Below are 27167 nucleotides of genomic sequence, written 5' to 3'. Positions count from 1 at the left end.
TTATCTCTTTAAAAGTTTGTGGTACGCCATTAACAGTTGATATTAAAGTTGCCTCGTCAAACAGAACTAGATGGGTCGGGTTTTTCCGTAAATTGGGCTCAATGAAATATCTCCAGTATCTCTATACTGAGATACTATACCGTATATATATATATATATATATATATATATATATATATATATATATATATATTTCACCCTTTTTGACTTTATTTTTCATTTTGTTATTTTCTCTCTTCTCTGAGTTTTCGTTTGTCATGTATAGCCAGTGTGGTCTAAGAATGTATTTGAGAAAAAATAACGATGCACAAGTATGAGGTAAATGAAAGGAGAAGGGGCGTAATTTGCTATGGGACAGGAGGTCAACTTTCCCCTCCAGACCCAACTTTGCCCCCCCCTCCCCTGGCTGAAACGTAGTTGCTGCAAAAATCATGTCAAGACTAAGATAAACCGGTATAATTCAAGTATCCAAAAAAACAGGTCAGTTTTGTTTGGTATATCTTTGCCTTTACGGATCATTTTTCAGTTTTCCCTGTCATGTTCACTTTATTTGGGAAAACTGGCTCTAGCTGTGCCCCCCCTCCCCCAGGATTTTGACGAAATTACGCCACTGGAAATGAAAAAAGAAATAACTTAGTTACAGATAAAATTTGTTGCCTGTGCGAACGGGACAAAGCAAAAATTTTAATTTGAAATGAAAGCTGAAAATACATTTTCAAACCTTCCAATAAAGGTGTGTGCAAAGACAATAGGGTTAAAAAGTAAAGGATAAATTACAGAAATGAAAACTTAAAGGATATTTTTAAGTTACATGATTTTGCAACTAAGTCTTCAAGGTTTGCTAGGATGGGGGGGGGTGTCCTTCAGACAAACTGGAGAGAGAATATCCATCCTCTTCCCTATGACCATGCATAATAACTTAGTCAAACAGATAAAGACAAGAAATTTTCAATTCTATTTCATAAGCATGTCCTTTCAGTTTGGTTATATATCCTTCGGTGACAGTCATTCCAAAGATACCTACATAACAGAGGAGGTGAAAATACTTCATCAATCTGCCCCTCTCCTCACCCTGGTATAATACCGATTACCAGTTTCAATATAATAGTATGACAGAGTATTAACTGTAAATAACTTATACCTTTGCTAGACACCTCAAACATCAAATTAGTGTTCTTTTTAGATTGAAAACTGTACTGGATATCTTTTTCCATTTGAGTTTAAGAAGCGCAGTTCCTTCTGACATTACAATATGAATGAGAAAAAAAATAAAGAAAAAACTAAAGTACTATCTGTAACGTGGAGGATAGACATTCCAACAATAAACACATAGCATACAAATGTCTTACTTATCCTTCCATTCCCAAACTTTCTTGATAAATGCCTCCCTTCCAAGCTCATGCCCAGTTTTCCCTTCCTCTTTTTCCAGCATCTTTTCGACAACAACTGGAGTCAGATACCCACAGTACAGTTTTTCCTTTTATTCAATGCCTATAAGTAAATACCTGTTAAAATATTAAATGTCTCTTCATTGCCAACCAAACAAATTTCACGAATTTTAGGAGAGAATAACTAAAAAAAGTCACTTTCAGAAAGCAATTTCATTTAACTTCAAAATTCTGGATTAGTCGCTGGAATTTTAGGTGAAAATAACTATAAAAAAAAGGCCACTTTCAGAAAGTAATTTTTACCCCCAAAAATGCGGAATAAGTAGCTTGATTTTAATGGAGAAAATAACTAAAAAAGCTCTTTTCTGAGAACAATTTCATTTATCCTCAAAATACTGGATTAGCCTAGTAGCTGGAATTTAAGGGGAAAATAACTAAAAAAAGCAACTTTTAGAAAGAAATTTCATTTATCCCCAAAATACTGGATTAGTAACTGGTTTGGCACAGAATCAGGAACTAAAAAAGGTTTATCCCAGAGAACGGATTTAAGGTTTTTAGAGAAGATGGCATGAAGCGAAAATGTAGAACTGACCTACACTTAAAACTGACCTACGGAAAACCACTGAAAAAATGAGTGAATTTTGGAGCTTTTGCGAGTTTATAGTGTGAGGCTCAAAAATCAGAGTTAGTCGGAATAAGTGGCTTAAATTAGTAATAAATAAAGATGAAGAGGTGACATTTTGTAGCGAGAAAATTTACCCAGTAGAAAGCTCCAATTATCTAGATAGCAATATCAATAAAGATGGTGGGTATAGCAAGGATTTGATTTGTCCCAGCTCACCATAAGGGACTAAATTCATTCCACTTTCATTCATATCGTTTTTGACAGGTATTTTGTCATCTATCCGTGAACGTTTTCAATTTACTGACGGCTTAAATGTCTTAGCACTGAGACTCAGCCCTTCGATTATAGAAAAGAGTAATCTGTTGACTGTTAATCTAATTGTCTGCCAGCTGAAGCTTAAGATTTTGTCTGCCAGCTGAAGCTTAAAATTTTTATATTGCAGTCCTACAAGACTATGTCTTTCGAGTGCATGTCCAGCTTTGCATCAAGGACTTGTTAATGACCAATTTGACCAACCAAAGACAATACAGCAGAGCCCCAAAAAATTAAACTTGGGGAAAATTATTCAACAAATCTAGACTGTGAAGTATCGATGTAAAATAAAATGCTTGAACTTTCCCTACTGATTGACTTATCATTAGATTGCAACAAATGAAAAAAAAGACTACAACTAACGGTTTACCCAGCTGTCATTGCTGAGACATTTTTAAGTCAAAAATACTAGGAAGTGTTCAAGAACAAAATTAATACATACAGTGAAGACGTGAAAAGACGAATGTCACATTGATTACTTTCTACTTATGTTTTTGAGCGGTCCCTACTTCGAACTCATATTTTTAAAGCAACAATCTGGCAACAATTTTCCCATACATGTATTCTGATAGCCAAATATCGCTACAAATATTTTTAGAAGGTTAGTCTAAATAAAAAAAAAAAAAAAAATAAAAAATGTAAAGCTTAAGAGAACCAATGTTTTCTGGTACTTTTATTTTTATTATAAAATAGCTATTTCACTATTTATCTGCTACTTCACCTAGCTAAACTATATATACATATACATATATATATATATATATATATATATATATATATATATATATATATATATATATATATATATATATATATATATATATATATATATATATATATATATATATATATATATATATATATATATATATATATGTATATATATATATATATATATATATATATATATATATATATATATATATATATATATATATATATATATATATATATATACATATATATATATGTATATATATATATATATATATATATATATATATATATATATATATATATATATAGTGATAGTATAGTATATATATATATATATATATATATACATATAGTGATAGTAGTGATGATATATATATATATATATATATATATATATATATATATATATATATATATACGTATATATATATATATATATATATATATATATATATATATATATATATATATATATATATATATATATATATATATATATATATATATATATATATATATATACATATATATATTATTCAAATTTAGTTAATAAATTGAATTTTTGTTAAAATTTGACCTGGAAATTTTTAAGAGGCTTGCCCTAACCAAGATTTTCCCCCGGGCGCCAGAGAGGCCAGAATCACTACTGGCCGTGATGCACTCGTCCCAAATAATACCATCCATACAAAGTAACTGGTGTTTCAATAACTTTTCACTTTCATCTGTTTGAGCTGATTCATTTGAGGCTTCAAATGTACAATTGTGTATGATTGGCCACTAGTAGTTAGGGAGGAGCTTCGCGGATGTTTCTGTGGGTGGAAGTAGAAGGGAGCCCAAAATTATCTTTTTCAGGCCCAAGTTTTGTAACTTACAGCGACAGGTACATAAGATATACATAAAAGGGAGCATTACCTAAAACAAGATTTTCCCAAATGGTCCTCTTTTAAAAACATGAGAATTTGGAATTTGGACTATTTTTATAAATTTAGGGGCCCCTACCCCTCGGGTAAATATATTGAACGGTATAACTTTTCAGGGACTCATTATTTCCACAGTATTGCAGAAAAAATATATAAGACAAACTTAAAAAATATAATTCTAGGGTGTCGTCTTCGGGACTCTCCTGATGGTCAACAAACATGTCGAGGAGAGCTTTTATCTGTTAGTTTTTCTGCGGGGATCAGGGGAGATGATGCGGAGAGTAGGGGCTTTATTACTTCAGTTGGATAGCAAATATCCGTGCAGTATAATAGATCTCTGCTCTCCTCGTAAACGCTATAGGAAGTGGTTGCAGTTTTGCAGTTGTTGTAATTACTCTTTCTTTTCTCGAAGATTGCCTTTGCTGTAGGGCAACTCAAGATGGGGCTGACAATGGGTTGGGCTTGCAGTAGGGGCGTGTTAGAGGGCGGATGGGTGTAAGATGCGGATGGGTGTTACGATACGGAGGAGGAAGGTGAGGAGTGGTGCAAGGGCGAATGGGTGCAAAGGACGAACGGGTGTTACGATGCAGAGGGGTTACCATCGGTAACCGGAACAGGCGATGATTTATTTGACAACTATTATTAATGATGTATTAGATAAAGGTTTTAAAATAGGTGCTATATTTTTAGATCTGATGAAAGCTTTCGACCCTGTGGATCATGAACTTCTACTTAGGAAGTGTGAGGTGTATGGTTTGAGGGGGAAATCATTAAATTTTTTAAGAAGTTTTTTAAGTAATCGTTATCAGTTATGTCCAACTAAATGATTCTTCTTCAGAAAAAAAGCGTATTGAAATAACTGTTCAGCCAGGATCAGTTCTCGGTCCTATATTATTTTTGATATTTATTAAGGATTTACCAAATTGTCTAAATAATTTTTGCTATAGAATAAATGAACTAACGGTAAACCCAACTAATGAAACAGTTTCACTTTTTGCTGATGACACAACAGCCATTAGCAAAGCTAAGACAGCGGAGCTGCTGCAGAATTCCATGAAGGAATCATTTAATAGAATTATGGCATGGCTTAGGGTAAATAAATTAAGGATTAATATAGCTAAGTCTAACTTTATTATTTTATCGCAATCACCAAACTTTTACCCATGGATCAAGGAATTAGATATGTCCAATGGTGTTATAAAACGGACTGCGTTTTTTAAATACCTTGGAATTGTAATAAATGAAACTCTATCTTTTAAGCAACATGTAACTTTAACTAGCAAAATTTTGGCAAGAAATCTCGGTATAATGCAGAAAGTCCAACATTGTTTTCCCAAATCTGTCCTTCGCTATCTTTATTTTTCTTTAATACCTCCGTATATACTTTATTGTTCGAGTATTTGGCTCTCTACTTTTTCTTCTATCCTAAAACCAATAAGAGCTCTACAAAATCATGCAGTAAGAATTTTAGCCGGTATGTCTCCTCGAATGTCTGTTCGAGAAATTTACCTAATTTACATAACGGCTGCAGGTCTTCGTAAATTCTATGTATTGTGGTTTATTTTTGGACTGCAGCAGGATGTTCAGCCTCGTTGTTTTGGTTATTTATTGTCCATTAGGTCTTCTGTTCATTCTCATGATACAAGAAGTAGTGCGGATTTCTGTGTACCTAGAGGTATATCTTCCCGTTCGTGTTTTTCTGTTTTTTATAGAGGTACGCGGAAATGGAATAATTTGAATAGTGATATTGAGACTATTTGAGACCCTAATATTTTTAGAAAAATTATTAAGGAACTGCTTTTTGCTGAACATGAGTTTAGACTGATTGATTTATTTATTTATTGTGGGGGTTTTGTTGATATGGTGTTCCCATAGGATGTAAAATATACCATATTATTTTGTATTTATTGTTTAGTGTGATGGTATTAGTGGTGTCGGTGGCCAAGTGTTCTTTGGTTTTAAGGATTTTGTTTTCTCTTCCTTCCCCACGGACAAGCTTCACTTTTTAGAGGAGGTAGCAGTAATTTTTTTGATATGTTTTTTTTTAATAAATCCTTCTCTCTCTTTCTCTCTCATTCCCGTTTTCCCTACCTGGTCTTGTTTTTATTTCAAGATCGTATTCTTGTAGGCATAAAGCTCACGTTGCCAGGCGCCGTTATCTGGTTTCATTATATTTAGCCAACGTAATGGGTTATGATATGTAACGATTATAAATTTCCTTCCATATAGATAATAGTCAAGGTTTTTAACCACGTATGCTATTGCCAAATATTCTTTTTCAATTGTGCTGTAATTTACTTCTGTTTTTATTAGCTTTTTGGATATAAATATAATTTGGTGTTCCCCGTCGTTAAATTCTTGAGATAACACTGCCCCAAGCCCATATTCTTAGCTGTCTGTTTGCAGTACAAATGGCAATGCAAAATTTGGGTTTCATAGTGCATTATTACTACATAGGGCGTTTTCTTATGCATTGAACGCTTGTTGTTCGTTTTCATTTAGTTCTAAATAAACACAAATTTCAGTCCAAGTTAAAGCGCTTAAACTTTAAAGTAAACGCTAAATTTAAGTTTTTATTCCCCTTGCTAATGATAACCACCAGAAGCACGGCTGAAACTTTCAAGTAAAATATTAATAGAAAATAGTGACAATATCTAGAGACTAGACAATTCTATAGAAAACACAAATTTCAGTCCCAGTTAAAGCGCTTAAACTTTAAAGTAAGCGCTAGATTTCAATTTTTATTCCCCTTGCTAATGATAACCACCAGAAGCACGGCTTTAATTCTCAAATGAATAATTAGTAGAAAATTGTGAGAATATCTAGAGACTAGACAACTCTATAGAAAACACAAATTTCAGTCCCAGTTAAAGCATTTAAACTATAAATTAAGCGTTAAACTAAAATTTGATTTTTATTTATTTTGCTGATGATAACCACCAGAAGCACGGGTAAAATAATAAAATTAATTATCAATCATCTCACGGGGAAAATATGCTGTTCCTTGAAATCGTTTTGAATTAATTGCGGAGAGCCAGTGTAGTTTTTCTGCTTTTACAAAAACCTCTTAGTAGCCATTCTTGTCACCAATATGTGACAATATCTAAGGACTAGATGATTGTATAGGAAACACAAATTTCAGTCCAAGTTTTGCTTGTTTCATAAAATATGCATAAGAAGTAGATTCCTAGTAATTTAGTAGATTTTTTTAGTTCATAATTTGACTGATAGTATTGCTATAATTGGTTTATAGATGATATTCACGATTCATTTGACCTCGAAAGTTGAAGAATTATTCAGTAAGCAGCCAAACTGAATAAACTTCCAGTTACTATTTGCCATTAAAAGCAAATACATGCAACCAACAAGACAAGCCTTTCTGTACTAAAGGGCGTCTTCTCCCACTTGAATCTTTCTTGAGGTGAAGATTCTTTGCTATCTCTGATTCGTTTTCCCAATTGTGACCCAGCCTGTCTAAAAAAATGTACCATTCAACTTTCTTTTACAAAACCACAATATACACAGAAAAGACAAAAACGTCGAAAAAAGGTTATAATAATAACACATTTGTTTTAGCTTTACCTTTATTGCGTTTTCCTTTTAAACTATATTTCAGCTGCTTTTTAAATTAGAAACAAAATTATTTTCTTAGAAATTGGCAACACTGTTCACTCAATTACGATCTCACGCATAAAACTTATTTTCACGTTTACACACACATTCTAATCAAATCTTCGGCAAAAGACTCCATCCACTCTGTATTCACTCGCTCTTTCCACCTTTCACTGTCACTTGCATGCACTAGCATTCTCCTACAAAAGTAAACCTTCTCAATTCCTCCCTTTTCATCTCTTCCATTTTTTTCAGCTATACTCACATCACCTTGTCTTATCTTCCCCAGGATTCAAAACCACTCCACAATCACATAAGCACTGGAACATTTATCTACAATTTCATCATTATAGATAGACATGTATTTATTGCAAAAAAATATTTGCAATAAAAAGTTCATACTCCAGACCATTGGTTATTACTTGATGCCACTGCTTACAGCGCTGGGCCGTCATATCTAGTAAAAAAAACAAGTTTTTTTTAACTGAAAGTAAGGAACGGCGTTAAAACTTAAAACGAACAGAAATTATTCCGTATATGAAAGGGGCTGTCCCCTCCTTAACGCCTCGCTTTTTACGCTGAAGTTTTTTGTTGTTTAAAAAAATAGAGTTGTGAGAAAGTCAAGTTTTAGTGTAAAGAGCGAGACGTTGAGGAGGGGACAGCCCCTTTTATATACGGAATAATTTCTGTTCGTTTTAAGTTTTAACGTCGTTCCTTACTTTCAGTTAAAAAAAAACTTGTTTTTTTGTTTAATTTTTTAACGTTTTTGAATTAATGCAGGTTTTGATTTTGGCTCACCGTACATGAATAATTAAAAAAAAATTGCATATTGATTTTACTTTTATTTGGTTAAATGGCTTTCTCGAAACTTTTTTAATTTTATTTACGAACGTTTTTGTTAATAATAAATATACGTAACCTACGAATTAACTTACGTAACGAAGTTCTATATTGAAAAATTTTAATACGCATATTAGGGGGTTCGCCCCTTAATCAATACCTTGCTCTTTAAGCTAAAGTTCGAATTTTGTTTCAATTCTTTAAAAATGACCCCTTAATCACAAAGGCCGTTAATTAAAATAAATAGCTCTCATAAAAGCACTAAAAAATCTTTTGCTGAAAGAGTGAAGCGTTGTAAGGGGTATGGACTGAAGCATATGCATAATATTTCCTGTTCTTTTAAAGTTTTAGTGTTGCTTTTCATTTTCAGTTGAAACATTTGTTTTTATTATATTTAATTTCTAATCCTTTGCTTTAATAATGCTGGAAAATCCGGCACTCCCTTCATAGCAATATCCCTTCCCCCATGAAAACTTCTTTCATGGAAAGATCCTTCCATATAACCCCCGACACCCCCCTACCTACCAGAAGAAATTCCCCCTGAAAACGTCTGTATACTTTCCAATAACCAATACTATATGTTAACATTGGGTAAAGTTCATAAATTTAAGCCCTCCCCCCCGGGACTTCGGGGGATTAAGTCATCCTAAGAGACATAGTTATCATATTTTCGACCATGCTGAACAAAATGGTTGTCTCAAAATTTTTATCCGGTGACTGGGGAAAAAATGAGCGTGGAAGGGGGCCTAGTTACCCTCCATTTTTTGGTCACTTAAAAAGGGCGCTAGAACTTTTAATTTCTGTTCCAATGAGCCCTACCATGATATTCTAGGACCGCTGGTTCAAAAAGATCAACCCTGGACAAAAAATAAATAAACACGCATCCGTGATCTTTCTTCTGGCAAAAAAATGCAAAATTCCACATTTTTGTAGATAGGTGCTTGAAACCTCTACAGTAGGGTTCTCTGATACGCTGAATATGATGGTGTGATTTTCATTAAGGTTCTATAACTTTTAGGGGGTCTTTCCCTCTTTTCTCTAAAATCAGCAAAATTTTCTCAGGCGCGTAACTTTTAATGGGTAAGACTAAATTTTAAGACTAAAAACACTCAAAAGTTTGACACTTTTTCGTCTTTCTTCCTTGCACGCTTGTGAAGCATTTCATCAGTGTCATGTTGATTTTGAAAAACAAATATTAGCCTCTAAGCCTTGCTACTGACCATCACAAACTTTACAAAACCCAAAGAAATACTATAGAAAGAATCAACTGTAAAATCATTAATTCACACACACAGAGACATCTGCTGGCGGATGATACAGGAATAGGTGGGGTTGTTTGATTATCTCATTGCTCCTAGATCGAGAGGGCATGAATAATTCATGTTTCTTTTGAGCCCATAGGTACATTGGAAACCGGTAAACATTGCAAATTCGGGACACTTACATTGTAGTCTATGGTTTGTCGGAATAAGGTACCTTACAATTTTAATGAGAAATACAGGTATTTATTAATTGATCAATTATCATTTACCTATATTTGTTGTTCTGACTTCTTAGAATTAGAAGTTTATCAAGGAATCATAAAAATCACTTTAAAATAATGTGATTAAAAAGCGTTCAATTTTTTTTACTGAAAAAATTAATTGGATATTTTCCACCTCCTGTATCTCTTAGAACTAATAATAGATAGTAATAGATTACTTAGGACGCTTAAAATTCTTTTATATGAGGGCTCAGTAAAAAAAAAATGCTGGAAAGGGGTCATAGTCTCCAAAAAATATATTGAATCCACAGCCACTACACCTTGTAAATCAGAAGGGCCGAAATTTCCAGTTTCTATCAAAGAATTTATTTTCCAACAAAGATAATTCACTTGATATTAAAATATGAAGGGGTCTACGGATGATTTCAGTATCACATTATGCTCTCTACGGATTTAAAGTCTTTTATCGTTTATGACAGACGAGGTTTCGAAATACAAATAGACAAAGGATCTGCTCCTGATCCCCATTAGATTTTGCATCTGGATCAAGTTTCTTTCCTTGAAAACAAAACATTACCAAATACTATATTTTGTTTGTCATTTTATGATGGCTTACTTTTATTAATGATGATTTTGCATGATTTTGGAGTGCTTCTATCAGATTGATTGTTGGTTTATACTGCTTTGTTTCAAGTTATTGGATAGGTAGGTAAGGCCAAGGCCTTCTTCAAATGATTATTTATCTCAATTGCTAAAGTAGGAAAATAGCTGTCTTCTTCTTTTTTTCAGTTTCTTTTCACGTTTTTTCTCTCTCTTTTTTATTAACCAAATATATCACATAATATACCTTTTAAAAGGATATATTGGTTGTCCAAATAAAAATGTTTGTTAAAAATACCTTATTGATGGTCAGAACTGCTATACCAATTCATACTTCCTACATAGAATATCCAGTATTAACTTGGTTCACAAAATAATGCTGAATTTTTCTTACTGTCACTTCGAAAGAAACACATTGGAAGTAAGGGAAAGAGTAAGTCTGGATAGTGGTCATGATGTTAATGTTATATAGGGATTGTCCTTCTATGCAATTTCATAGGACCAAAACCCCCAAAGAAGGTATTTGCTTAGAACCTCTAACCCCTATACCAGTCCCTTAGCGTCAAGTAAGACAGCATTGCTCCGCGCTTTACGCTATGGCAGCATTTTTGGAAATATAATTAATAGTCCGGGCGCCACTAAAGCGTATCTCGCTTATTTCTGAGTTGAGGTGATCAGAAAAACACAGTCGGTTTGACAACAGTTTCCGACTATATCGACCACGCTGAATCTGAATATGGGTGGTGGCAAAGCTGGAGGTCACGGCTTGACCTTGTAAAAGCAAAAAAACAATCTTTTTAGGCCTATAAAACGTGTACAGACTGTTTATTTTTTTTCTAAGGTTGTACCACTCCGATGTAGTGGCGTGACATCTCATTTTGTTCCTGACATAGTCTTCTCATAGAATATGTTCGATTTTTTCCGATATCTCGTATAGCCCAGGAGCTATAGGCTAATATTTATTTATTTTCCCCGAAAATCTAAAAATTCAAAGGTTCATTTTCCGCTAAACCACGTATCTTGGACCTTTCTGTAATTTTTGTATATTTCATCCTTTTCCAGAATTTACCTTGAGTATTTAGCTTCACATTGCCGTAAAGTTCAAAGCTTCAACTGTTCGGTGAAGCCGTCTAGAATTTTTTGAAAAAGTATACGTCAAAATGTATATGCAAAAATACATTTTTACAAAATGATGATATGACACATCTTTTATGCTAGAATTTAACACCAAATCTGAATATGAAATTTACTTTTCAACCAAATATCAAATTCGGTTTTTATAGGTTAATTGTTTTACAACTCCATCTTGAGATCAAATGTCGCAGGTACGCATTTTGTAGGAAGAAGAAGACGAAAATGATAAAAAGAGCTTTCGTGAAAGAAACAATCTTGTGAACTCTGTTGCTGATTAAACTTAAGGTTGGTAGTATGATTGAGAAGCTGTACTGTTAGTGGTTAGAGCTAAGAATAGGAACTGAACGACGCCTAATGCCTGCCTTATGTAACTGTGTATTGTCATGGATAGGTAGGATAAATAACTTTCAGATTGCTGGAAATGAGTGAACAGAAACTGAGTATTAGGCTTCAAGATGAAAACTCAAGACCAGGTTGGAATTAAGAATGAGTTTTTATCTCAAACTGTTTGATAGACATTTTGTGATATTTCTATGTAGACTTGGCCTATACTGTAATTAGGCTAAGTTAGATCAGACATTTTTTAGGGTATGTTAGTCTTGATGTTGCTGAGACCACCTTAAACCAATTTACCACAAATCCAATATTTTGGATACCCTACGCCAAATGCTGGGTATATCTAACATTTGGCGCAGCCTACCCTAGCCTACAGTTAGGGATATTACTTGTCTTATGTACTACCATCAACATAATGTACTACTTCACCCCTGCAGTAGTATACCATGGGATCTGTACCACAGAATTTGAGTACTACACCCCAACATCAGTACTACATTAAACATGGTGTAGGTCCTATTATGCTATACCTGGAGTAACAGAAACTGAGTATTAGGCTTCAAGATGAAAACTCAAGACCAGTTAGATCAGACATTTTTTAGGGTATGTTAGTCTTGATGTTGCTCAGACCACCTTAAACCAATCTACCACAAATCCAATATTTTGGATACCCTACGCCAAATGCTGGGTATATCTAACATTTGGCGCAGCCTACCCTAGCCTAGAGTTAGGGATATTACTTGTCTTATGTACTACCATCAACATAATGTACTATTTCACCCCTGCAGTAGTACACCATGGGATCTGTACCTCAGACTTTGAGTACTACACCCCACCATCAGTAAAACATTAAACATGGTGTATGTCCTATTATGCTATACCTGGAGTAGTACACTGTTGGTTAGACATAGGTCTCAAATTTTGAGGTACAGATCCTGTGGTATACTACTACAGTGTTGAAGTAGTACATTATATTGATGGTTATACATAAAATAATTAATATCCCTGACTGCTAGCCTATGCCTAATCTAGTCGATGCCTATCAACAACTTAAAATATTTACAATAAATTGTTTGCCAGTTGAGTGAGCATGGCTTGAAAGTGAACTGGGACACTAAAGTAAGCCTCCTGTACTTAGCTTAGTTAAACTGCAATGATATTCTGCTCGATTTGGTAAATATGAAGACTACTGGCATGGTCAGCAATGAAAAAAAAGCAATATGAAATGATTTTTGTGTAAAGTTTGTAAAAAGTGGACTTTAAAGACAATTTCTGATGTTTTTCTTTCTAGGTCAACAATGGAAAAGTTAAAGGGAAAACATCTGCGCTTCATGCTTCGCCCCCAAAATAAAACAACGATTAATTTCTCTTTGTGCATTATTTGCCAGAACAAGACAAAGAATGAGAAATTGTATAAGCTTACAGACATACGTCGAGTTGTGAGTGTCCTTCAAGTCAGGTGCAAGTGCAATTTAGCTTACAGAGCATTAAAAAAACAATCTTATGAACCAGATTTTCATGAGAAAGAGCACAAGTGGCACAAAGCCTGTTGCAAAAAGTTCCTCCGTTGTAAGCACCGCAATAAAACTGCTGATCAAGCATCAGCTACTGAAAAAAACATTCAAATTCCACCAGCATTGTCAGGCAGGACTCAATCCCAAGCTGGGGATGTTGAATTTGACTATAAAACCTGCTGCTTATTCTGTAGTATGAAGGGAAGTACTAAAAATAAGAAACTGAATGTGTATCAAATTCGGACTCTTGATAGACAGAACAAAGTGCGTCGACAAGCAGAAGAACTATGGCAACATATAAGGTATTTGGACTTTCAGTGCTCTGAAACAAGAATATACTGTGAATATCTGGTTTGTCTGTGGTTAAGGAACTTTTCTTCTTTGTGAAAACACATAAATCTACATTTACTATAGCACTACAGAAAGTAAAATAATAAAATGGTTGTATTTCTGTTTTTTTTTTTTTTTTTTTTTTTTACCAACAATTTGATTTTCAGAGAAAATAGCAAAAAGAAATTAAACATTTTCAATTTTCTGATTTGAATGTTTTTTTTTCTCTGTTTCGGTTTGGTTTCTCATTGTTTTTATATTTCTGTTTTAGGCTAAAACGCAAACATTCCCGAATCCATTTTAGTGGCATCTAGAATTCACAGTACATTAGCCAGTGTGCCATCTATATACTCATAAGTGTGGGAACATGAAAGACCTGGCCTTGTAAAATATTAAAGTATAACGTTATCCTACAGCACACCTGCAGTTTAATTTATTCTTAGATTAAGTTTAATTTAAGGAATTAGAAAATCAAAATACTTCAGAATCGGAAAAATAATTTCTCTCATCTGAGGTTCGATACCTAGGAGGAAAAGAAAAGCGGACACGCTTGGATGCAACTCTTTTATATTTAGGAAATCTTTCAAACTACAAAAAAGCAAAAAAATCTAATTTTAGGTAGCTAAATTACTTAGCTCTTAGACTAGTATTTTGCAGTTTTGGTTTTTCTTTCTGAACGAAATATACACAGTTTACAATGTGAAAAAAAATATGCCAATATTAAAAATGATGAGTTTAGTTGCGATTTAAACAGTTTTTGCTTTTGAAAAGAAGCATTTTAGTTTGAGGGTATGTGATGGAGTGTGTAAGGTAAATGGAAGGAAAATGCATTTTCATTTATTTATGGTGATATTTTCGCAGTGCCTATTGTTTTTTGCACAGTGCAAATATTCTATCAGTTATTCTCATTAATACAAAATGAGGTACTCTTCTATTAACTGGACTCTTTTATATAGTGCTAGTTTGGTTAATGCTAATGAAATGAAATAGAATGGGATGAATATATAATAGTTTGGAAACAAATTTGGGCTATCTATTTGCACATTAGGGGGAGGGGGTGGTGGGGGGCCAAAGCATACCATACATTAAATACGTAACCTAAGCTAACCTAGGTACCTTTTCCCTCACCTAAACCCCAAAAAACAACAATTTAAATACAGTTCTTGCCTTTGTTTATATCCCAGAAGGCATAATAAAACTGGTTTCATGACGCGTCCCGATCTATTTCGTGACTGGTATGCATTACCGTATATAAAAGAGTTCGGTTAATAAAACAGTACCCAAAATTACCACAATTTAGTGAATTTTAAATCCAAATCGGTATATATTTACAATTAAAATAATCAAACCATGCTAATTGAATTATTTCTGTTAAAATGATAATTTCTGTTTGTTTTCTACGTGAATTCAATATGGACAGTTTGCTCAATGAGTCTTCAAACATGAAAGCTAGAAAAATTTGTTTCTCATTATAAAAAGTTGTATGTTGTATGTCAAAGTTGTATGTAATTAAAAAAATTGCTTTATAAGTAGTATGTTCAACCGATAAATTGTGAATTATATTTTAACTTTCTATTTTAATCAATCACCTGGTCGTTTATTTAAATATTCAGTTTTAATATTTAAGTTAGAATTATACTTCACAATAAAATTGTATCTATTTTTAGTGTTACACTTTTTACTTGAAAACCCTGTACATCTTACTTTAAGGGTGTATAATTATATTTTGGCCTGCCAGGGGAGGGCCGAAGAATTTTCCGCTTACCTAAAAAAAACGTCTTGAACCGGCCCTGAGTGTATACTAGTCAGGTGATGACTTATTAGTTCTAGTAGCACATCACCTCCAAGGGGTAGGAACTGGAGCGGGGATAGCCATGGAATTTCTGATGTTAGGCTCCCTAAAATTGTGAGATATTCAGAATCTATTATAAAAGACATACATCTTCTGACTTTTTGCACATTTTGGGATATGTTGCCAAAAGATCTTTTAAGGATTTGGATCATTATTTAAATTAAAGTCAATTGAGCTGAAATTCCGTAAAGTCAAGCTGCCTTTCCTAAAAGAAAGGCAGCTTTGGGATTCTTAATTGTGTATACATTAAAAGCCCTGAGGTTTCAAAATTTTCATAATAAACAAAAAAAAAGTGATGATCGAAAACACAATTTCTATCAAATTTACAAGAGAGCAATCCACCCAAGATCAAGTTAACGGTCATTGGCGGTTCCTTATTCGAGTAAGTAATGTTAATTCTGGAGGAAAGTTGTTACATTTGATCCAGCTACCATTGGAGCTAAGCATTATCTGTTTCCAAGCCCAGCGATATCTCATCGAGCATCTGATACTGCTTCGAATACTACTAAATTTTGAGTGGGTACGGTGGAGTGGGTATCAAAATGCTAAGTTGGTCAGATTAAAACCATTAAGTAAATAAAATCAAATTTCAAAATAAAAAAGAGAAATAAAATCAAATCTAGTTAGAAATTAATCAACAAATTAATAATGCAACTTTTAAATTAACAATATAATTGATTTGCAACAAAGTTTGTTATATTCTGTTTATGTTTCAAAGTTCAGTTTGGATTTTTTTCTTTGAAATGTATGATTTGGAATATTTTTGTAGTGTTTAGTCGTGGTTTGTCTTGTCAGTGTTACATTCTGTTGATATTTCAAAGCGCATTTTGATTTTTTTTTCATTGAAACGGATGATGAATTTGAATATTTTTGTAGTGTTGTGTTGTGATTTATCTTGTCAAGGTCAAATTCTGTTGATGTTTCAAAGTACATTTTGGGATATTTTCGTTGAAACGTATGACTTGGCATATTTTTTTGTAGTATTGTGTCGGGGTTTATCTTGTCAGTGTACAATTCTGTTAATAATTCAAATTGCACTTTGGAATTTTTTTCGTTGAAACGTATGACTTGGTATATTTTTAGTGTTGTATCATGGTTTATCTTATCAGTGTTACATTCTGTTAATGTATCAAAGTACAATTTGGAATTTTTTGTTGAATCGTATGACTTGGATAATTTTTGGTAGTGTTGTGTCGTGGTTTATCTAGTCAGTTTTACATTCTGTTGATTTTTCTAAGTGCATTTTATAATTTTTTCGTTGAAACATATGACTTGGAATATTTTTTATAGTATTGTGTTGTGGTTTATCTTGTCAGCGATATACTCTGTTGATGTTTCAAAGCGCATTTTGGAATTTTTTCATTGAAATGTATGCCTTTGAAAATTTTCGTAGTGTTGTGTCATGTTTGATCGTGTTGTGTCATGGTTTATCGTGTTAATGTTACATTCTGTTGATGTTTCAAAGTAAATTTTGGAATTTCTTCGTTGAAACGCATGACTTGGAATACTTTTTTTATTTTTTGTAAGGCTGTGCCGTGATTTATCTTGTCAGTGTTACCTCTGTTGCTGTTTCAAAGTGCAGCATATCTAAATAGATTAGGTTACATTAAGTTAACTACTTTTAAATTAGGTTCCTTCAGGTTAGGTTAGCATGTTCTTCGTTAGTGTGGTCCCCGCTAACCTAACCTGAAGGAACCTAATTTAAAAGTAGTTAGCTTAATTTAACCTAACGTATTCAGATATGCTGCACTTTGAAACAACAAAAGAGGTAACACTGACAAGATAAACCATGACACAACATTGCAAAAAATGGAAAAATACTCCAATTCATACGTATCAACGAAAAAATTCTTAAAATGCTTTGAAATATCAACAGAACGCAATACTGACAAGACAAACCACGACACAATACTAAAAACTATATTCTAAGTCATACATTTCAACAAAACAATTCGAAAATGATTTTTGAAACATCAACAGGAGGTAACATTAAGAGGTGAACCAGGGTAAAACACAACGCAAAATATTCCAAGTCATACGTTTTAACAAAAAATTCCCAAATGCATTTTGAAACAACAACAAAATGTAAGATTGACAAGATAAACCACGATACAAAACTACGAAAATATTCCAAGTCATACGTTTCAAAGAAAAAAAATACAATATGGTACTTTGAAACGTCAACAGAATGTAACACTGACAAGATAAACTACGACAAAATACTACAAACATATTCCAAGACGTACGTTTCAACGAACAAACCCCAAAATGTACTTTGAAATATCAACAGAATGTAAGACTGATAAGATAAACCACGACACAACACTATGAAAATATTCCAAATCATATGTCTGAACGAACAAATTCTAAAATGCACTTTGGAACATCAACAGAATGTAACCTTGAGAAGATAAACCACGATATAACACCACAAAAAATATTCCAAGTCATACTTTTCATCAAAAAAAATATATTCCAAAATGCAGCTTGAAACATCAATAGAATTTAAAATTGTCAAGATAAACCACGACACAATACTATGAAAATAATCCATGTCATATGTTTCAACGAAAATATTCCAAAATGTACTTTGAAACATCAACAGAATGTAAAAATGACAAAATAAACCACAACACGACACTACAAATATATTCCAAATCATACGTTTCACCGAAAAAAGAATTCTGAAATATACTTTGAAACATCAGCAGAAAGTAACACCGACAAGATAAACCACGACACAACGCAACAAAAATATTCCAAGTCATGCGTTTCAATGAAAAAAAAATTACTTTGAAGCATCAACAGAATGTAACACTGACTAGATAAACCACGACACAACACTACCAAAATATTCCAATTCATACTATTTGACGAACGAATCCCAAAATGTAAATTGAAAAATCAACAGAATTTAACACTGACAAGATAAACCGCGACACAGTACTACAAAAATATTCCAAGTCGTACGGATCAACGAACAAATTCCAAAATGTACTTTGAAACATCAACAGAATAAGACACTGATGAGATAAACCACAAAACAACACTACAAACATATTCCAAATCATATGTTTCACCGAAAAAATTCTAAAATGCACTTTGAAACATCAACAAAATGTAACACTGAGAAGATAAACCATGATATAACACTACAAAAAATATTCCAAGTCATACGTTTCATTGGAAAAAATAAATTCCAAAATGCACTTTGAAACATCAACAGAATGTAAAACTGTAAAGATAAACCACAACACAACACTATGAAAATATTCCATATTATACATTTCAACGAAAATATTCCAAAATGCACTTTGAAACATCAACAGAATCTATAACCGACAAAAGAAACCACAACATGACACTACAAAATTATTCAAATTATAGGTTTTGTGAAACAAAAAATCAAAAGTGCACTTTGAAACATCAGCAGAATGTAATGCCGACAAGATAAACCACGACACAACATTACAAAAATATTCTAAGTCATACGTTCCAATTAAAAAAAAAACAGAAATGGACTATGAAGCATCTACAGAATTTAACACTGACAAGGTAAACCAGGACAAAACACTACAAAATATTCCAAGTCAGATGTTTCAATGAAAAAAAAATTCCAAAATACACTTTGAAACATCGACAGAATGTAACACTGATAAGATAAACCACGATGCGACACTACAAAAATATTCCAAGCCATACGTTTCAACGAAAAATTCCAAATTGCACTTTGAAACAACAACAGAATGTAACACTGACAAGATAAACCGTGACAAAACCCTATAAAAATAATCCAAGTCATACGTTTCAATGAAAAAATTCCAAAATGCTCTTTGAAACATCAACAGAATGTAACACTGACAAAATAAACAACGAAGAAACACTACAAAAATATTCCTAGTTATACGTTTCAATGAAAAAAAATTCCAAAAATGTAAGCCTATATAGTACTTAATTTCACTAAGACTAAGCTAGTTATCCCTGAATGCAGACACAAAAATATATTTTATTCAGATCAAGAGCTTGAGTGTGGTCACTCTAATTGACAAGAATCATAAGATGAAGCCAAAAGGGATCATTTAGCCAACTCTAACATTAGATAATTAGTTAAAATATATCTTGTAGTTGTTTATCTCAGTGAGACTAAGCTAATTATCTCTGAATGCAGACACAGATATCAGTTTTACTCAGATCAAGAACTTGAGTGTGGTCGCTATAATTGAAAAGTATCATAAGATGAAGCCAAAGAGAATCACTAAACCAAATATATGTATTCAATAATTAATTAAAATAAACCTGGATAGTAGTTTATCTTACTGAGACTAAGCTAACTATCTCTGAATGCAGACACAAAAATTGGTTTTTACTCAGATCAAGAACTTGATTTTGGTCACTATAATTGACAAGCGTCATAAGATGAAGCCAAAAAAGATCACTTAACCAACTCTATACATTAGATAATTGATTCAAAAGTATCTGCATAGTAGTTTATCTCACTGAGACTAAGCTAATTATCTCTGAATATAGACATAGAAATCGGATTTGCTCATATCAAGAACTTGAGTTTGGTCAGTATGGTCACTTTAATTAACAAGTATCATAAGATGAAGCCAAAGTGTATCACTTAACCAACTCTATATATCCCCAAAAGCACCTTCAAACATCAACAGATTGTAACACTGACAAGATAAACCACGACACAATACTACAAAATATTTCAAGCCGTACATTTCCATGAAAATATTCCAAAATACACTTTGAAACATCAGCAGAATGTGACACTGACAAAATAAACCATGACACACGACTACAAAAATATTCCAAGCCATACGTTTCAGTTAGAAAAAAAATTGAAAATGTATTTTGTATTTTCAACAGAATGTAACACTGACAAGATAAACCTTGACACAACAATACAAAAATATTCCAAGTCGTACGTTTCAACGGAATATATCCAAAATGCAATGAAACATCAACAGAATGTAACACTGACAAGATAAACCACGACACAACACTACATAAAAAGTATTCCAAGTCATACGTCTCAACGAGAAAAATTCCAAAATACACTTTGAAACATCAACAGAATGTAATATTGACACGATAGACCATCACACACCACTACAATAATATTCCAACTCAAGCGTTTCAACGAAAATATTTGTTGAATTATCTTAGTCTCACTGAGATAAACAACTACAAGATATATTTTAACTAATTATCTAATCTCTGAAAGTTTCAATTAGAAAAAAATTGAAAATGTATTTTGTAAAATGCACTTTGAAACATCAACATAATATAACACTGAGAGGATAAACTACCTCGAAACCGGTTTTACTCTTATCAAGGACTTCACTGTGATCACCATAACACAAGACTACAAAAATATTCCAATCCATAAGTTTCAATTAAAAAAAATTTAAAATGTATTTTGTATTTTCAACAGAATGTAACACTGACAAGATAAACCTTGACACAACAATACAAAAATATTCCAAGTCATACGTTTCAACGAAAAATATCCAAATGCACTTTGAAACATCAACAGAATGTAACACTGACAAGATAAACCACGACACAACACTACATAAAAAGTATTCCAAGTCTTACGTCTCAACGAGAAAAATTCCAAAATACCAACAAGATAGATCATCACACACCACTACAATAATATTCCAACTCCTACGTTTCAACGAAAAAATTCCGAAATGCACTTTGAAACATCAACAGAATATAAGACTGAGAAGATGAACCACGATACAACATTACAAAAACATTCTAAGTCATACGTTTCAGCGAAAAAAATTCCAAAATGAACTATGAAACCTCAAGTCATACCTTTCAATGAAAAAAAAATCCAAAAATGTATACCTACATAGTGGTAAATTTCTTTGAAACTAAGCTAATTATCTCTGAATGCAGACAAAGAAATCGGTTTTACTCTTATCAAGGACTTCACTGTGATCACTATAATTAACAAATATCATAAGATGAAGCCAAAGAGGATCATTTAACCGACTCTATACATTAGATAATTAATTAAAATATATCTGATAGTAGTTTATCTCGCTGAGACTAAGCTAATTATCTCTGAATGCAAAGAAAGAAATCGGTTTAACTCAGATCAAGAACATGAGTGTGATCGGTATAATTGACAAATATCATAAGATGAAGCCAAACAGGATCATTTAACCAACTTTATACATTAAATAATTAATTAAAATATATCTGCATAATAGTTTATCTCACTGAGAATAAGCTAATTATCTCTGAATATAGACATAGAAATCGGATTTGCTCAGATCAAGAACTTGAGTTGGGTCAGTATGGTCACTTTAATTAACAAGTATCATAAGACGAAGCCAAAGTGGATTACTTAACCAACTCTATATATTAAATGAATTTTAAAATATATCTGATAGTGGTTTATGTCACTGAGATTTATCTTTGAATTCAGACACAGAAATCGGTTTTTCTCAGATCAAAAACTTTATTGTAGTCACTAAAAATATTCCAAGTCATACGTTTCTACCATAAATCCCAAAAAGCACCTTGAAACATCAACAGAATGTAACACTGACAAGATAAACCACGACACAATACTACAAAATATTCCAAGCCATACGTTTCCACGAAAATATTCCAAAATACACTTTGAAACATCAGCAGAATGTGAAACTGACAAGATAAACCATGACACAAGACTACAAAAATAATCCAAGCCATACGTTTCAAATAGAAAAAAATTGAAAATGTATTTTGTAAAATGCACTTTGAAACATGAACAGAATATAACACTGAGAGGATAAACTACCTCGAAATCGGATTTACTCTTATCAAGGACTTCACTGTGATCACCATGACACAAGACTACAAAAATATTCCAATCCATACGTTTCAATTAAAAAAAAGATTTAAAATATATTTTGTATTTTCAACAGAATGTAAAACTGACAAGATAAAACTTGACACAACAATACAAAAATATTCCAAGTCATTCGTTTCAACGGAATATATCCAAAATGCACTTTGAAACATCAACAGAATGTAACACTGACAAGATAAACCACGACACAACACTGCATAAAAAGTATTCCAAGTCATACGTCTCAACAAGAAAAATTCCAAAATGGACTTTGAAACATCAACAGACTGTAATATTGACAAGATAGACCATCACACACCACTACAATAATATTCCAAATCCTACGTTTCAACGAAAAAATTCCAAAATGCACTTTGAAACATCAACGGAATATAAGACTGAAAAGATGAACCACGATACAACACTACAAAAAACATTGTAAGTCATACTTTTCAGCAAATTTAATTCCAAAATGAACTATTAAACATCAAGTAATACGTCTCAATGAAAAAAAAATTCCAAAAATGTATACCTACATAGTGGTAAATTTCACTGAAACTAAGCTAATTATCTCTGAATGCAGACAAAGAAATCGGTTTTACTCTTATCAAGGACTTCACTGTGATCACTATAATTAACAAATATCATAAGATGAAGCCAAAGAGGATCATTTAACCGACTCTATACATTAGATAATTAATTAAAATATATCTGATTGTAGTTTATCTCGCTGAGACGAAGCTAATCATCTTTGAATGCAAAGAAAGAAATCGGTTTTACTCAGATCAAGAACATGAGTTTGATCGGTATAATTGACAAATATCATAAGATGAAGCCAAACAGGATCATTTAACCAACTTTATACATTAAATAATTAATTAAAATATATCTGCATAATAGTTTATCTCACTGAGACTAAGCTAATTATCTCTGAATAAAGACACAAAGATCAGTTTTACTCAGATCAAGAACTTGAGTGTGGTCGCTATGGTCGCTATGATTGACGAATATCATAAGATGAAGCCAAAGAGGATCATGCAACCAGCTCTATATACTAGATAATTTGTTATAATATATCTGCATAGTAGTTTATCTCACTGAGACTAACCTCACACATAGCACACATAAAAATCGGTTTTACTCAGACCAAGAACTTTATTGTAGTCACTAAAAATATTCCAAGTCATACGTTACTACCATAAATCCCAAACAGCACCTTCAAACATCAACAGAATGTAACACTGACAAGATAAACCACGACACAATACTACAAAATATTTCAAGCCGTACGTTTCCACGAAAATATTCCAAAATACACTTTGAAACATCAGCAGAATGTGACACTGACAAGATAAACCAAGACACAAGACTACAAAAATATTCCAAGCCATAAGTTTCAATTAAAAAAAATTTAAAATGTATTTTGTATTTTCAACAGAATGTAACATTGACAGGATAAACCATGACACAACAATAAAAAAATATTTCAAGCTATACGTTTCAACGAAAAATTCTAAAATGCACTTTGAAATATCAACAGAATGTAACACTGACAAGTTAAAGCACGACAAAACACTACATAAAAAGTATTCCAAGTCTTACGTTTCAACGAGAAAAATTCCAAAATGCACTTTGAAATATCAACAGAATGTAACACTGACAAGATAGACCATCACAGACCACTACAATAATATTCCAACTCAAACGTTTCAACGAAAAAATTCCAAAATGCACTTTGAAACATCAACAGAATATAAGACTGAGAAGATGAACCACTATACAACACTACAAAAAACATTCTTAAGTCATACGTTTCAGCGAAAAAAATTCCAAAATGAACTATGAAACATCAAGTCATACGTTTCAAAGAAAAAAATCCAAAAATGTATACCTACATAGTGGTAAATTTCACTGAAACTAAGCTAATTATCTCTGAATGCAGACACAGAAATCGGTTTTTTTCAGATCAAGAACTTGAGTGCGGTCGCTATAATTGACAAGTATCATAAGATGAAGCCAAAGAGGATCACTTAACCAAATCTATATATTAGATAATTAATCAAAATATACCTGAATAGTAGTTTATCTCACTGAGACTAAGCCAACTATCTCTGAATGCAGAAACGAAAATTGGTTTTTACTCAGATCAAGAACTTGATTTTGGTCACTATAATTGACAAGTATCATAAGATGAAGCCAAAGAAGATCACTTAACCAACTCTATACATTAGATAATTAATTCAAAAATATCTGCATAGTAGTTTATCTCACTGAGACTAAGCTAATGATCTCTGAATATAGACACAGAAATGGGTTTTGCTCATATCAATAACTTGAGTTCGGTCACTATGGTCAGTTCAATTGACAAGTATCATAAGATGAAGCCAAAGTGGATCACTTAACCAACTCTATACACTAGATAAATTTTTAAAATATATCTGATAGTGGTTTATCTCACTGAGATTTATCTTGAATTCAGACACAGAAACCGGTTTTTCTCAGATCAAGAACTTTATTGTAGTCGCTAAAAATATTCCAAGTCATATTTTTCTATGACAAAATCCCAAAAAGCACCTTGAAACATCAACAAAATGTAACACTGACAAGATAAACCACGACACAATACTACAAAGTATTCCAAGCCGTACGTTTCCACAGTCAAGAACTTGAGTTTGGTCGCTATGGTCGCTATAATTAGCAAATATCATAAGATGAAGCCAAAGAGGATCGTTTAACCAGCTTTATATATTAGATAATTTGTTAAAATATATCTGCATAGTAGTTTATCTCACTGAGACTAAACTCAGACATAGTATACTTAAAAATCGGTTTTACTCAGATCAAGAACTAGAGTATTGTCGTTATAATTAACAATTATCATAAGATGAAGCCAGAGAGGATAACTTAACAAGCTCTACACATTAGATAATTAATTAAAATATACCTGGATAGTAGTTTATATCACTGAGACTAAGCTAATTATCCCTGAATGCAGACACGGAAATCGGTTTTACTCAGATCAAGAACTTCACTGTGATCACTATAATTGACAAATATCATAAGATGAAGCCAAAGAGGATCATTTAACCAACTCTATATATTAGATAATTAATTAAAATATACCTGATAGTATTTTATCTCGCTGAGACTAAGCTAATTATCTCCGAATGCAAAGAAAGAAATCGGTTTTACTCAGATCAAGAACATGAGAGTGATCGGTATAATTGACAAATATCATAAGATGAAGCCAAACAGGATCATTTAACCAAGTTTATGCATTAAATAATTAATTAAAATATATCTGCATAATAGTTTATCTCACTGAGACTAAGCTAATTATCTCTGAATAAAGAAACCAAAATCAGTTTTACTCAGATCAAGAACTTGAGTGTGGTCGCTACGGTCGCTATAATTGACAAGTATCATAAGATGAAGCCAAAGAGGATCATGTAACCAGCTCTATATATTAGATAATTCTTTAAAATATATCTGCATAGTAGTTTATCTCACTGAGACTAACCTCAGACATAGCAGATATAAAAATCGGTTTTACTCAGATCAAGAACTAGAGTGTTGTCATTATAATTAACAATTATCATAAGATGAAGCCAAAGAGGATCACTTAACAAACTCTCGACATTAAATAATTAATTAAAATATTCCTGGATAGTAGCTTATCTTACTGAGACTAACCTAATTATCCCTGAATCTATACGCGGAAATTGGTTTTACTCAGATCAGGAACTTGATTGTGGTCACTAAAATAGACAAGTACCATAAGATTAAGCCAAAGAGTATCTCGCAGACACTAATCTAATTTCCTCTGAATATAAACATAGAAATTGGTTTTACTCAGATCAAGAACTTGATTGTAGTTGCTAAAATAGACAAGTACCATAAGATGAAGCCAAGAAGATTACCTAACCAACTCTATACATTAGATAATTAGTTAAAATATATCTGCATAGTACTTTATTTCACTGAGACTAAACTAATTATCTCTGAATGCAGACACAGAAATCGGTTTTACTCAGATCAAAAACTTGAGTGTGGTCGGTATAATTGACAAGCATCATAAGATGAAGGCAAAGAGGATCACTTAACCAACTCTATACAATACAGAATTAATTAGAATATATATGCATAGTAGTTTATCTCATTGAGACTAAGCTAATTATTTCTGAATGCAGACACAGAAATCGGTTTTACTCAGATAAAGAACTTGAGTGTCGTTGCTATAATTGACAGGTATCATAAGCTGAAGCCAAAGGGGATCATTCAACCAACTCGATATATTAGATAATTAATTAAAATATATCTGATATTAACATATCTCACCGAGACTAAGCTAATTATCTCTGAACGCAGACACAGAAATCGGTTTTGCTCACATCAAGAATTTTAGTGTGGTCGGTATAATTGACAAGTATCATAAGATAAAGCCAAAGAGGTTCACTTAACCAACTATATACATTATATAATTAATTAAAATATATATGCATAGTAGTTTATCTAACTGAGACTAAGCTAATTATCTGTGAATGTAGACACAGGAATCGGTTTAGCTCAGATTAAAAACTTGAGTATGGTCGGTATAATTAACAAGTATCATAAGATGAAGCCAAAGAGGATCACTTAA

General features: G+C 32.4%; 1 long non-coding RNA gene across 1 annotated transcript in view; it reads right to left on the bottom strand.

Annotated features, from left to right (window-relative positions):
• Nucleotides 1–1396: 1396 nt before the first annotated feature.
• The window catches only part of LOC148946828 (uncharacterized), a 79513-nt gene continuing 53742 nt past the window's right edge, over nucleotides 1397–27167 (bottom strand). Inside the window, exons 2-3 of the long non-coding RNA XR_016142404.1 lie at nucleotides 15577–15709; nucleotides 1397–1491 (exon numbers count right to left, since the gene is read on the bottom strand). This is a non-coding gene — a long non-coding RNA (uncharacterized LOC148946828). The remainder of the gene's footprint in view (nucleotides 1492–15576; nucleotides 15710–27167) is intronic.

Source organism: Artemia sp. Qi Xiang Cuo, chromosome 11 (genome assembly GCF_049724085.1).
Source record: "Artemia sp. Qi Xiang Cuo chromosome 11, ASM4972408v1, whole genome shotgun sequence".
NCBI lineage: Eukaryota > Metazoa > Arthropoda > Branchiopoda > Anostraca > Artemiidae > Artemia > Artemia sp. Qi Xiang Cuo.
This window is presented reverse-complemented; position numbering and strand designations above follow the sequence as displayed.